Here is a 15,646-nt window from a genome sequence, read left to right on the forward strand (position 1 = left end):
CGACATCTGCCTCTTAAAGCAGGTGATTTTTATTTAACTGCTAGTTTGATTTGAATGGTAATTTTTCAACTAATAATATAGTAATTAGGGTGCAAAATTTTTTTTTTATATTTTTCAAATTTAAATGAATAAAAAAAATAAATAAATAAATAAAAATAAAAAAACATTTTTATTTGATATTCAAGGTGAAGTCCAAAACTGGTTATTGGCATATAACAAATTAACATAAATTAACCAATAAAAGAGGATAGAGGTGTCATTGCCATTATTGTGGCATGACATTCGTTTATCGAACAGAACTTAAACCGTTTTAGCAATCAAACAAACGATTTTTTTTTTTGTTTTTTTTGCATAAAATACCATTAATTTCCTTGCAAACTTTCGTGTAAATATAATTTCCAATGGGTCACACCGTGCTTTAGTAACGAAAGTATTGTGGGGAGAGGAGAAATCCTAATTTAAAAATAGTTTATAATTTAAATAATTTAGTAGTCTAAGATATATATAAGGTCTGTAAATTATCATCTCGAAGTTATCTAAACATTTATATCCACAGTTTATATTCTTAGTTATTTAATTTATTTACATAACATAATAAAAATACAAAATTAATGCCTTGGATGAAGAAGAAAAAAAAATCTCTTCTCCTGCAAACTTATAAACTGTTTGTATAGTAATTTTTTTTTAATAAATTTTTTAAATGTAAATAAAACACTTTCTTTAATTACAGCCAGGAATTTTATAATACATAACTGTTTTATTAAGCTTTTAAATATATTTTATGGAAAAAAATATGCATTTTTAGTTGTAAAAAATCGTATTTTTTAGCTGGAAAGTTTTATAATTTATGTAATAAATAAAATAGCTAAATTTTTTAAAAAAATCTTTAAATATTTATCAAAAAAAAATTAATGAGAACCCATCAATAGACTTTAGAGGAGGGGAAAAGTGGAAAAAAAAGAGAAAGTAGAAATATTAAAAAAAAAAAAAAATGGCGCGCAACCTCCGAAAATATTTCCATAAGGCGTAACAACTGTAAAATAGTTTAAAAATAATAAATTATAAATCACGTGCTTTTAAACCAATCAAATTCCTTGTATCTCAATGCTATTGTGACGTTATCTAACTTGCAAAACGATTAACAGCCGGAGCGCCATCTGTCGTTCATAATTGGTACTAGGTGGCGGTGTCAGCTGAAGACGTTTGTGTTAGGTAGGAAGATAGTTTTGGTATATAAACACGCTTTTGACTTGGTCGGCTATCAAGCGTTATACACCAGGTAAGTAACATTACCGTCTTGTGGAAATTTAAGTATTTTCGCTCGGTTACGTCACAGACTTTTTGTATTACGTCAATTTTCTTTATCATCCCACGAATAAAAGTAACAATTGAGAACCGATGGGTTAGTAAAGGAGTGAACTATAAGTAAAGTCGCGCTATGGAAAAAAAAACTAATGAGAATTTCGAACTGTACTCAATTTTAACGTATTAATTCGAACGTTACGATAAAACAGCGTAACAACTAATGTAAAATTACGCGTAGAAAATATTATTTTAGTGTTTTAAGCGAGGGAGAAGGAGAGAAAAACCCGCTCAAAAAAAGAAAAGAAAAAAAAAAGAAAAGAAACAAAAGTACCGTTGCTTTTTCGGGAGTTTCTTATAGAAAAATCCTCTCGTAGCCCGAAAATTCGGTAGAAATTCGTACGATTTTGCACGTCGATTGTTCATTTTAATACTAAATTATGCAAATATGCAATTAATGCCAACTTTTGCACGGTTTATAAATGGAAATTTTTGTCGTCGTTCTTTCGTGCTTTTTTTTTTTTTTCCTTCTTCTTATAAAACGTAAAAGGATTTTGATTTTATTTTATTTTTTACTTATTTATTTACTACTTATTTATTTAAAATTTTATTTATTGAAGTTGCGCGCGCGTGTATGTGTTGTACTGTATCTCTTAGAAATAGTGTAAAAGTCTTTTCGTTGTTGGGCACACTTTTTCGTTCGCTATCGGGTGTTATAATTATACATTATAAGTTATTTTTATCTAGTTTTCATTAGAGAAAATCCATGTGAGAACGAATAAGGAATGAGCATAGAGGGGAAAAAAAAGGATAGAAATCTGCTGTGTTAGGTATTTCCTCTTGTGTTCCAAGAATTGCTCATACACAGGAAGTATTTGTCTTACTATCCCTCCTCGTTTTAGACAACAAATACTTGTCATCTGACTGAATTTAGATGAAAGGGAAATAAATTAAGATTAAAAAAACTTGCAATCTAAGGAGAAAAACAATTCTATTTTTATATTTTTTCATAGGAAGAAACGGTCTCTCTCTCTCTCTTTCTCTTTCTATCTATCTTTTTTCGAGATTACAAAGGATGATGAGAATGTCAAGGGGTCTCTATGAACTTTGGGCATTGATGTTGGTTGCCTTAGAGACGAGATACAAGACAGCTGCCAATAATTATAATAGAATTGAATAAGATCTTTATCTAAGTAATTTATTAAGTTTGCTAGATTATTATATATTTTATTTATTTTTTTCTGTGTTAAATTAAAAGATGCAGAAGTTTATAAAGCGGCGTGCAAATGAAGCAAACAATGAATTCGAAGCTGCATTTAAAAAAAAAACTTTAAAAAAGTAAATTAATTTGCATGTTCGTATTCTTTCGAATTGCATGCGTATAGCGTGGTTATTGCATGCAATTTCCGTGCAATTCATAGATTTTTTTTTATATTTATTTTATTTTTTTCGAACCTTACCGTAGACAATAGCTCGCAAGTCATTATATTTAATTTCAATCGTGTGAACTGTAATAATTTTCTATATAAGGTAGAGAAAATTGATAAAATTATGCGTTAAATCGAGTGAAAATTCGTGATTTGATGTCGTCGTACGCGAGTTTAGAAGGATTATAGATATTCAAATCTGCACTCGCTTGAACTTTGATACTCTATTATCGGTTATTCAGTTTTTAATTTAAAGTGCACTGCCACGGAATTATATATTGATATAGATTAAACGATTTGTTTTCTTTAGAGAAAGTTAAATTAAAAATTTATAATAATAATAATAATAATAGAAATTGAATTTAAATGAAGATATTTTCTTAACCTTCCCCCCTTGTATAATATTTAATTCTCGTGAAAATTGAATAAAATTTATAGAAATTATATGCCATTTTATAATAATTTAATCAAATTTTTTCGTTTCTAAATTAAAATTTGGCTCGCTCCAACTTTTAATTTCGGTGGTGCATACGTTATGTATCATTGCATAATGCTTTCCCTGTACGCCTTACAAAGGCTTATTTCGTATAAAAATAACCAACCGTAGGCCCTATATATGCGATATATATAAGGCCTAGTACGTTAGTTATTTATAAATTTAAAGTTTATTCGTACGCATCAGCGATAAAATAATTAATGGATAAATAAAAGAAAGCCTTATTACAGCTTCGGTTTTATAACTTTAAATCGATTCTTAGAAGTTTATAAATTGTAGAATTTTAGGAATATTTTATTTTTCTTATAGAAAGCTTTTAATTGAAAGTGGTAGAGAATCAGGTTGGAGTTTTTACTGTTGAGTGACATTTGAGTCCATGCAGTGAAACAAACCTCCCTTACTAAATCCAGTTAGAGTAGAATATAGGCCTAGACGAAACAGCGTGAGTTATTTTTATGAGTTCTGTATGTTTATTTTACATATAGTAAAGTGCCAAGAAGTAAATTTAAAATGAATTTATAATTCGTCTAACTTCTAACTAACGAAGTAAAGTCCATAAATTTATTAACGTCCCGCTTTTATAAATAGCAATTTATATTTTACTGCATTTCTTTTAAAATAATTTAAAGAGGAAAAAAAAAAGTTTAAATTTATTTATTTATTATTATTTTTTGCAAATTAATAATTAATTTAATTACGTACGTTCTAAAAAAATTCGATTTTTTAACGCAATATTATAGCCTAGTTACGTGGAGAGAGAGAGAGAGAGAGAGAGAGAGAGAGAGAGAGTGCACATGCATAATCTTATATCTTCATTATCTTAACGGATAATGATGATGCATGGTGCAATAAGTTAGAAGAAACGTTAGAAAATAATTAATTTTAATTTATTTTAAAATGTATAAAATTTACAGAAAAATATATACGTTGTATTATAATTGAAAAAAAAGAAACGTTCTTAGAAAGATATATTCGCCAACTGATACAGGAAATGTGCCAAAATAAATAAATAAATCAGTAAAAATAGTGGATAAAATAAAAGAAAATTCGTCTTTTATCGCTTCTAGAATTAATTTTTTTATAAAATAAAGAAGAAAATATATTTAAAACAATCGAATAAACAACGAAAACAAGATCATCTACACGCAAAAAATCGAGTTTAAAATTCTGCACGAGTTACAAGCAAACACTTACGAAACGAAGAGCACATGTTAAAGAATTGTCTGTAAAGTTATCTGTGCAATAAATAATCTATCGTACAATATTATAAACTATACAAGTAATATAAAACCCTTCGCTACGATAAAGCAAAGGGGGATGAGAAAAAAAAAAGGAAAAAAAAAAAAAAGGAATTTGAAGCAAGTTATCATTCAAACAATTTGACATACAATCCGGTATATTCAATATGAGCAGTATACAAGAAAATCCATTTTAAAAACACATTAATATGAGTGGAAAATAATTAGGGAGAGGTCAACGCACTAATCAGAAGAAACTTGTGTTGTAAGGTAAGGTAATTACATCGAGTTGAATGTTGTTGGTATTGTATGATGCATTACACATACCACAACATTAACTAACCGAACAATACTCGGATGCAGTACAGGAGAAAATATATGTGTACCGTATAAATACACACACACACACACACATATATATAATAATAATTAAATTCAATGAATAATCTCGAGAATATCTCACATAGTACAGGAAATGAGGCGGTGTATTTATCGTGAATAGATGATAAAAGATGCAGTTGATGAGACTTCTATCTATGAGCTTAATAATCTTCTAGCGAAATCTGATGTCATGTAACAGCATCTATGCCGTGGGAAGGTGACCCCTAGTACTTCAGGGTTAGAAACAGCTATTACTGCAACCGGATAAAAACACTAGTTTTTCACAGTAGCACCATATCTCCACCCTTTCATCCCCACTTTTCACATTTCCTTTCTTCATTTTTCTTTAAATGTTGACTTTTTTTTTTTTTTCCTTCTTCTTCTCCTCCTCCTTTTAAATGTATATATTGACAATGGTCTCCTTTGTATCGATAACAAGACAAGTATTATGTGATCTATAGTTTTAATTTGTTTATTCATTTGCTACAATGATTAGTTGTATTAGTTGTTATTTATACGTCCATAATACGAAGAGAATTAATTCCAAAATGGCGAATTAATTGGATACAGGATTCGAGTGCAACAAAAATTTTAGTAAATTCCTAACGTTAATTTGATTATAAAATATTTTTAATTGTTTTAAATTGTGTGTTATGTAATCTTTTTTTTTGTGTGTGTGTGTATGTGTCTTGGAAACTGTATAAAATTTTAATTTTGCTGCGAGGGAGGTACAGAATTGCACTTTTCAATTAAAACGTTCTCGATATTTTGTGTACTTAATGCTATTTTTTAAATAAAAATTTTAATTGTAATTAAAATTCTTCGTTTAGAGTTTACTTATCGTTAAGTCCTAACGATAGAGTGAAGTTTTAAGCCCAAAGTTTAAGCCCAAAATTGAAAGTTTGATCTTAAATTTTTCATGTTTTAAGTGTAGCCTATTTAATGAAATTTCTATATAAAAATTTTAATTATAATTAAAATTCCTCGTTTAATTCGGATTCCTCGTAGAATTTAATCATCGTTAAATCCCAACGATGGGGTGGGTTGAAAAACTGTACAGAATCGAAAGTTTGGGCTTAAATTTTCAATATTTTAAGTATATTTAATATAATTTTTATGCATTACATTCGATATTTCTATATAAAAGTTTTATTATAATTAAAAATCTTTCGTTAAATGCGGGTTTAGAATGCAATTACGCAAAACTCTAACGTGTAAAATTGTACAAAACCTTTAAATTTGGACTTAAATTTTTAATATCTTATACACAATTAATTCAACTTTAATGTATAAAATTCGAAATTATTGTATAAAGACTTTTAATTAAGGAAGAGAGGGTGGAAAAATGTTCAAAAATTACCAATTTTGTGACATTAAACTTGTATAATATAAAATTCTGGATTAATTAATATAAAATTTCTATTAAAATGAAACGATTTCGTACGAGAGGGGGATGATAAACCGAATTTCGGGGAGCAGATTTTCGGTATTTTGGTTACGAATTTCGGCACATAAGTTATAATTTTGTTTTAAATATATAGGCTATATATTATTATTTAGTTTATGAGAAAAATCATTTATTAATTATTAAGTTATCATCATTCGACTATACTTAATTAAATTCATTCACGCCATATTGTAAATAATGTCGAAGGTTATTTGGTGGAGGAAATGAAAGCTTTCAAACAAGTCAAGTCATTTGCATCTAATTGCGTTTTGACGTTTTAAATATCTCATCAGTAACGGATAACGAAAGAGTCAATGTCAATATAATCAAAATAATTAAATAAATAATATAACCTAACTCCAAATATATCCCGTTTATTAAAGCAGCAATCCAAAAATTATTCGAAATTTATCCAATAATTTGCGAATTTTCTTAAGTTATCCATTATCTCTCGCCTCGTTTACTCCAACGATGGCGTGTTAAATGTGCAAAATTCGCGTTAAAATACGTAACATTTTGCTAATTAAATAATTAAATTTATTCAATTTTACTTTAATTTTACTTAAAATCCAATTAATTCGTCACTCGAAACTGTGGAAAGATTTTCGGATTATTCGGCGAAATTGCGGGTTATTCACTAAAAAAAAAAAAAAAAAAAAAATTGGATAGAATTAAAATTAAAGAGGGCAAATTTTAATTAATTTTATTTAAAATCACACTAATTCGTTAGTGAATATGCGTGAAAGTCTCACGGATTTATTAGTAAAAAATTGATGTTTATACACGAAAAAAGAAATTGGATAAAATTAGAATTGAAGAAAGAAATTTTAAATAATTAAATATTATTATTTTCTTTATTTAATTTAAACATTTTAGCCCCAGTGAAATTTCTTATAATTGAGATAAAAATTGGAGCATTGTCAAAAATGGCATTCCGAATATAGAAAGTGAAAACCTTAAAATATAACAATAAATATTCGTATGAATCATCAAAATTTCAAATAAAAAAGAATATTTGATTATTCTTCAACGACCAAAATTTAATTATTCATAATACTGCAAGTGGGAAGATTGCCAAATCATCGAAAATTTAAAAAAATAAAATAAAAATTTTCGGTAAAAATAGAATATAAATATTCAACAAAAAAAAAAAATCTTTAAAAATTTAATTTTTCTTCAAATAGAAACTACTATTAAGTTTCTAAATTAATTTATTTACTTATTTATAAAAAGTTCAATTTTATAAATAAATATATTTACAATTAAAATGAGTGCCTTTTAGATGAGGAAAATATGGAAGAAATTCTTAATTTTTTAAATATTTTTCCTATCTAAAAATATTTATTTTTATGTAAATGTCTTATGTATAACACGTAGAAAGGAAATAATCGAGAAATTTATTAATTTTTTAAAAATTTAGCAGAGAAAAAACCCAATCAAAATGGATTTATGATTGAGGAAAATTGAAAATTTCATACGTATCGAAGTGCTTCTCTACATAAACTATGCATGTGTTTTTTGCTTTCTTCTATATTTATAAATTAATTTTAATGTAATATTTGTATAAATTTAGAATAATTATTTATAAAACTAAAAACTTGTTTAATAATTTAATTTATAAATATTTAAAAAAATGGAGAAAATTTGACGTGTAAGGATGCTTCCCTCTGTATAGATTATATAAGAAATTTTAACGTTTTTCTGCTTTTAAATACATTTTAATGAAATTTTTACATAATTGAAATGATTATTTAATAACTTATCGATAATTTTAATTTATAAATGAGAAAAAAACTAAGAAAATTTAGTGTAAGTTTACGTATACAATAGTCTCTTACGTACGGACTCTACACATGAAATTTTTACAATTTCCTATGTTTACAATCCAATTTTTTTTAAATTTTAGTATAATTACTAAAAAAATTAAACGTTTATTTAATAATTTCTTCGATAATTTAATTAATAAACAGGAAAAAAACCTAGACAATACGACACACCACATACACCAAAATTTCACCAAATTTTCTCATTCGAAAACCCATTAAGACGAAATTGTGGAAAATTTTACTAAATTTATTTACTAAATTAAATAAATTTTTTAAATTATTTAATTTCTAAATAGAGAAAATAACGTGAAAATATACTGTATATGTATGGGCGCTCGTATATACGATGCGCTCTTCCCCTGTACTTCTCTTCAGTACAGTAGTATAAAGTGTAGAAGAATAGGAAAAAAAAAAATAATTTATACGTAAAAAAGTCGGAAAAATTGATCAATTAAATTAATAACATTTAGTTTATGGTTGCTGAGGCAACTGAAAAAAAATCTTCAGTAAAATATACAAAACTGCTTGGAGTCACAACAAACACTTTTAATTTTAGTTTTCCCTTAACTCACCTATATATCCTTTCAACCAAACCATGGCAACCTTTCACTTATGCATTTTGTTTGTTGAATGCGATCTCCAGTTGTCATGGTAACTAGTCATGGTGTTTTTTCCTCCCCCCTTTTTTTGGGGGGTAATAATGTTTGGCGGATATTTTCATTTAGAAAATCATAATCGACAACGTCCGATATTAAAGTAAGTATATGTGACAATTTCTTATCTCCATCAACTCGGATGCTAGAGAGGTTACGGGGTTCAAAGGAGTGACGTAGGAGAGCGTTACGATGACGTTACGAGTTACGCAGCGTGTAACGTAACGTAACGCTCGGCGATTTTTAACTTGTAAGAGGATTTGTAACCACAAACTAGAAAGATTTCCTCTCTCTCTCCTCCGTAGATAAACATTTATGTGATTATTCTATAATGAAATGAGCTGCAAGAGGGGCAAGTAACGTTGCACTTATTTGTCTAATGTTGTTTGTGAGAAGATAGTCCTTGAGATATTAAACAGAGATAGGTCTTTGTGCTCAATCAAAGCTATCAACTCGAGCAATTTATCCTGTTTAAAAAAAAGGCACGATCTATATAAAGGATAAATTGAATAAAATTAAACTGGGAATCGATTTTAAGGCGATAATTTACAATTTAAGTCTATACTTTTTTATAAATTCGTCTAATTTCACTCGAAATTTCGATTATTTTGCTTAATAATTTAAATATTTCTTAAAATTAATCTTATTATATTTAATTATAATTAATAATTAACGCTTAAAATAACGAAAAAAAATCTATTCGTAACAAGCGCTTAAAGTTAAGTAACATTAGAGGCGAATTTACATGTGAAATTAATTAACATACCTTAAACAGAATTAGCATCTGATATAAATTAGATTAACATAAAATATAAATTAGTAAAATTCATTATATTTTTTCTATAAATTAACATAATTTAAATAAGAAAACCTTTTTTAAAATGTAATTTTTTTTTCTTTTTTTAATTTTAATTAAAACGAAGATACTAGGAGCCTTTATGTCACAGCTTCTTAGATCCCTCTTTCCTCTCTTTTTTATTATTATTTTTTTTTTATAATTTGATCAAGTTCATTTTTCAAATAGGGGGAAAAACACTTAATTTGGAGTCTTCCAACCACAGTAGCCGTACTTAATTATATATATGTAGTGAAAATGCCGAGAATAAGGCGTTGTACAATCTATATCATTACAGATGTCGAAGTCGTAGCGTGGGAACGGCCGTGTTCACAACTAAATAGACTGGCTCCCCCATTTAACATTTCCTTGTTGTCGACAGCCCTTCCCACGTGCAATCGTTTGAACTGTCCAACTTTAATCTGGTGCTTTTCCTTTGAGTACAATGATTGAAAAATTACTTATGAGTAATTACAGTCAGCCATTGCTTCTTCTTTCCTATCCAAAAATGCATAAAGCTGTTTCCTTACATCCTCTTTTCAAAAAAATAATGATAAATATTATTACACGTCCTCTTCGTTCAAAGAAAATTCTCTTCCCCCTCTTTTTTTTTTTTTTTCTCCCATTTTTTCTCTTCCCCCTCCTCCGTTTTGGTCTAATAAACATAGCATGTATATATACCTTTAATTTGTCGTATGTATAATTTGTTTAATGGTGAATTTTTGGGTTCGTTTTTTAATGATTAGGACCCGAAATTTTTGATGTTTTTTTTTTCACTTTATTACGTCAGTTTCTATAATGGTTTTACGAAATGGTTATAATTTTGATCCAATTTTAGTTAAAGTTTTCGCTTGGTTGAAGGGCATTCTTCTTGGCATTTACTTACAAAATGTTTAAAAATAGTAATTTGTTCGGTAATTTTTAAAATTACTTGGCATTCGAGTAGATATTTATTCATTTTATTTATTTTATTTTCCTTCGAAAAAGAAGAAATAATAATAATAATAATTCTGTAAAAGTTAAATTGTCTGTCGCCATTTTTCTTCGAAGGGGAAGAGGGAGAGAGAAAGCGCATTTTTCTTCTTAAATTATAACCGAATTTCTGCATCGATCCTCGAATATCGATCGAATTTCTTTGCCTTATCATTATTATAAATAAAGGTAATTTCCCGTAAACCGATATAATTTTTATATGACCAACAATTTAAATTTTTATTCACTTATTGAGGCTAATTTTTATTAGTTAATTAAGATTAATTGCATTTTTATTGAGGATTAACATTGTTTGTTACTTGCTTATTCGTGCGAGTTGTATACCAAGTTCTCTTTTTTTTAAATTTAATTTTATTTTTTTAATTGCAATTAAAAAAAAGAAAAGGAATTAAAAATTTTAACTTGATATTATACACTTTCACTCGTTTCACAGCTCCATTTATAATAATTAAACGATGATGCTGAGGAGTAACTACATCATATATTAACGAAACCATTGGTAAAGTGTGCTTATGAATATTGTTATATACAAAAGGAAGAATTATAGAAGGATTATATATCCGGTGAATAATGAATATTTAATGAATATTGCCAGGGATTTATCTGTAGAAGCGACGAGTGGTTTGATTGATAACATTAGTCACTAATGTGGAGTAATGTGTAACGCGTTTAAATGTTAACAATTAGCATTTTGACATTAATCTGCAAGAAAACACATTCTTTTGCCAATAAAAATCCAGTTTAGCCCTAAATAGCATTCATTTATCATTAAGAAGTATTTCCATACCGTGTTTTGTTATATAACTCGTGCTACTTTTTTGGCAGCCATTTTATTTTAATTCGAACGAAGGACAAATAATTCAAACTTCAATAAAATAAAACGATTTTTCTTCTTCCTTCCCTCCCTTTTATTATTATTATTATTATTATTATTAATATTATTTTTTGTATAAAAATTTATAACATTTTTCAAATTAGATATACACGATGATCTATTTTGCTCGGCAATTACCATTATAAGTGATTTTGTTTATGGAACATTGCCAAAAATGTTGCAACAGAATGCCTAGCTGAAAATATAATTATTTGTAAGATGTTTTCGCACGAACTATCCATGACACATTCTGTGCAAAATTTCTAAGATGTGTCATCGCTACTTAACGCTATAATCACATCTGTGTGAAAATTTCGACCTTCGCAACTAATTACAAAGATGAACCATTTTTTCTCTCTCCTCTCTCTTTATAATACTTTAAGAATTACTGATTTATATATTATTTATGAAATTCTTTCTCTCTTGCGTAATATAAAGTCTCCATTCCTCCCTGAGTAAATTAGAGAAACCAAAAAATAACCTTGGTCTGCAATGACCAGTTTGCAATGGTGAACAATGGTAACGTGTTTGTTCTTTATAAAAATATTTTAAAAAATACAAAAACAATTTTTTCTTCTTCTTCTTCTTCTATTAAGCAATTTAAATATCTTTCTTTTCTACAAAAATAATTAATGTTTATTAACAGTTTTTACCCGTTTTGACCTCTTAAATGCTGTTCTATTCACTCTCCTGTTTTTTTGCATCAAAATAAAAAAAATCCTGTATATTTTTTTTGAGAGATTGATGCATATTTTCTGTTAAAGTAATTACAATTTTTAATTTCGTTAACGTTCTTCTTATTTAAATTTTTATTTATATAACTCACGAGCCGTGCAAATGGTCACGACATCTTAAAGTAAAACACGTATCCAACAAATCTGATCTGTAAAATGTAAGACGTTGCAAACCCTCAAATAGCAACTTAGCTACTTGAAATTACCGCAAATAAATAACGTATCAGTAATTTTCTACCCCTCTTACACTTATAAAACATACGAGAAAACCCTTCTAAATACAGTCTCGGTGTGTTATAACGTCATTAAAAAACTCCCCTTTAGTCAATAAACTTAATTATAAAATAACACAAATTGTAAATATTCCGCTTCCTAGTTTATATTATCGGCATTTTACATGTAAATTTTACATTTCTGATAGGTTTACCGTTCGACGTTCTTCATTAAATCTACAAATTACACGTATTATTATTATTATTTTTTTTTTCGTTATTTAATTCACGTAGAGCCTTCGGGCAATACTTTATGCTTGTCATTCAGCCAATAAAAAGTTTAAAAAATTATATTATAAAAAAAAAATTATATAGACTCGAGTACAGTTAACGATATCACACGATTTAATCTCTTATTCTTGAGAAAACAACACGAGAAAACATAACTTTAATATCGATAATTTTAAAAAATATACGTGCCATTTAAGAGAATAAGCGCTTATTTATGTAGAAAAACTGTATATTTATAAGAAATTTATGTGACAATCTTCGTTAAATCCCTCTCCCCGCATTAAAAAAAAAAAAAAGGGTGGAAGATGTATGTCGTGACCTTGAAAATTGGTATAATTCCACCCTTTCGCGGCTTAAACTGGCTTCCTAAATTGTTACAAATCGTCACATTTAGCATCCCGATTCGACAATAAATATCAAAGACGAATCCATAAAACGATAATTTACGAGTTAAAAATAACAAAAAAAAATAAATCAGCACAAAGGACCATTTTTGTATATAAAATACGCCATTAGTTACTAAAGATTTATAACTTTAAAATAAACTTAAATTACCAGCAATCAAAATTAGCACGTTACTAGACAAACAGATCTTAAACTCGGATATTAAATTACAGTCAACAACAGTAAAACCTACAATCCCCCCCTTATATATATATATATATAATCGATATATAACTTAGAATTAGCGAGTCCAAGTTAAAACAAATTGCGACAGTTTCGATTATTGTCAAGATTTACACACGTGTCTTTTTTCTTTTTTAAGGCTAAAACCTTAATAAAATATTATAATAATAAGCCGCTAAACACGTTAAGGAAGTCGAAATTATAATAGAAAATTATATAAAATTGCATAAGTTTAGCATTTAGCGAATTACTTAAATCTGAAGACAAAAGATCAAATCGTGAATGCTAGATCTTATTGTAAACAATGCTTAGTTGTATATACATATTTTAATGGTTCTACATTCTTCTCATTGTTTGTTTACTTTAAGAAAGTTAGGACAAACATTTATAAAGGAAATGTACAGTACACGTGCTGGTATGCATAGTTTACTGACCTTTCTATATATTGTACACCACCTTGGTCACTAGTTAAAGGTTCTAAGTAAGTAAATCCTTACACTACACATTCTTTTTATCATTTTTTTTTTCCTTTTTGTGTGTGTGTGTGTGTGTGTGTGCTAACTGGCACCCACTTCTCCGATTTCTTATCGTTGTATAGCATTTGGAACATCTAACTGAAAATTGGGTTCAAAGGTCGACTTTACAAAATTTATTACGCTTTTGATAACGTTTAGACTATATTTATAATGACAAAGATGTAATTTTTAATAAAAAATTATACAGAAGTTAATGTTTTTAATATTATTTTAAATAATAATAATTTTTTTTAAAACGAGGCAATGACCTAAGATATAAATTTAAGCGATTTCTACATATAATTTTCGGAAAAAATATATTAAATTAATAATAATTATAAAAAATTTCTGTATTTTTTTAAAAAAATACATTTTATAAAGTTGCGAGACTGGTTTCGATATAAGGAATTATATATTTATACGCACTCTACAAGAATTTGTAACGTGTTTTTATACAGTTCTGTGTACAGAATATATATATATATATATATATATATATATATATATAAACATATTAAAAAATTGTCAAATGGTTTCTTTAGAATAAACCTTAAAAAAAGGGGGGGAACATTAATATTTCCAAGTCTGATGAATTCCATCAGTAAGACTTGCCAAACAAGAAACAGAATAATTGAGGGAAAAAAAAGAACCAGTTTTTATATCCTTTTATAGACCATCTTACCCTCTCGCATATTTCCCTATACTGGCCTCTAGTTTTGTTCGAGAAGGATTTATACATGATAACTTGAGCTCCATGAGAACAGACAGTGTCGCCTGCTTGGCTTTAGCCCTTTTTTTACCTCCTCTGCTTATACTTCTCCCCTCCCTAAGCGTTGTAACATCCCAACGAAGCCTTTCAACCGAGTCTGAAATGAGTCAGTAATACAGTTATCGCTTTCTGAGACTTTTTCGTATTAAGTGCTGTGCTAAGCACTCGTTTTAATCCTTGTAGGATAGATGATAGGAAAGTCTTTTTTTTTATACTGTAAAGGTAGAGATTCAGTCTCGGATTTTTTTTTTTTTTTTTGTATTATGAGTGGACAGTGAAATTTTACCTTCTATATTTCCCACACTACTCCTGTCAGTCAGATGTACTTAAAAAGCGTTGCTAGCTTGGGGAAAGTTGGCTGTGTGTTTAGTAATTCTTCTTCTTCCTCCATCCATCTTTTTCTTTTTTATTCTTTTTTTTTCTCTCTCTTATCCTACTTTTAAACGATCTCTGCTTTATGTTCTTCCACTTTTAAGTACGTCTTAATTACTTTTACTATCAGAAATGGTCTTTTTATATAGCATAACTGTTATCCGGATTGCATAAACATCCCCAGCATCCGACTCGCCACCCCATTGACATAACCTAATAAGCTACCGTGCCGCCAGTGCGTCATTTGCATAACTTTGCCAACCCCCCTTTTTTATGTTGGTCCCCCTCCCGTCTTTTTTAAGGGGTGGGATTGATTTTCTGACTAGACGAAAGTTTTAAAAGTTGTTACTCGGTTTATGCCGTTGTTTTGCTATTAATAACGTCCGTCTGGCATACTATCGATGTCGCCACACCTTAATTATAGATTAATGTATCATTATAATATTGATAATTCACTAACATGAGATTATAACTGGGTTATTGACACTTTAATATCTAGCGAATGCATCATTATTGTATTGACATGTTATTAATTGTTAATTTAATGATTTTTTAATCAATTTTTATAGCATTTTTCTCTTAATGAATTAGTTGTTTCTTTTTGAGGTTATTTATGCAGAAAAATACACTAATTTATTGACAGAAAATGGTATA

General features: G+C 27.9%; 1 protein-coding gene across 1 annotated transcript in view; it reads left to right on the forward strand.

The window, feature by feature from the left end:
* Positions 1 to 1,159: 1,159 nt before the first annotated feature.
* Positions 1,160 to 15,646, forward strand: part of LOC136990411 (zinc finger protein castor homolog 1-like) — a 116,408-nt gene continuing 101,921 nt past the window's right edge. Inside the window, 1 exon segment of the mRNA XM_067288797.1 lies at positions 1,160 to 1,279. The gene's annotated coding sequence lies outside the window, so the exon portion shown is untranslated.

The sequence above is a fragment of the Centruroides vittatus genome, unplaced genomic scaffold (genome assembly GCF_030686945.1).
Source record: "Centruroides vittatus isolate TY-2023 unplaced genomic scaffold, ASM3068694v2 scaffold_932, whole genome shotgun sequence".
Lineage (NCBI taxonomy): Eukaryota > Metazoa > Arthropoda > Arachnida > Scorpiones > Buthidae > Centruroides > Centruroides vittatus.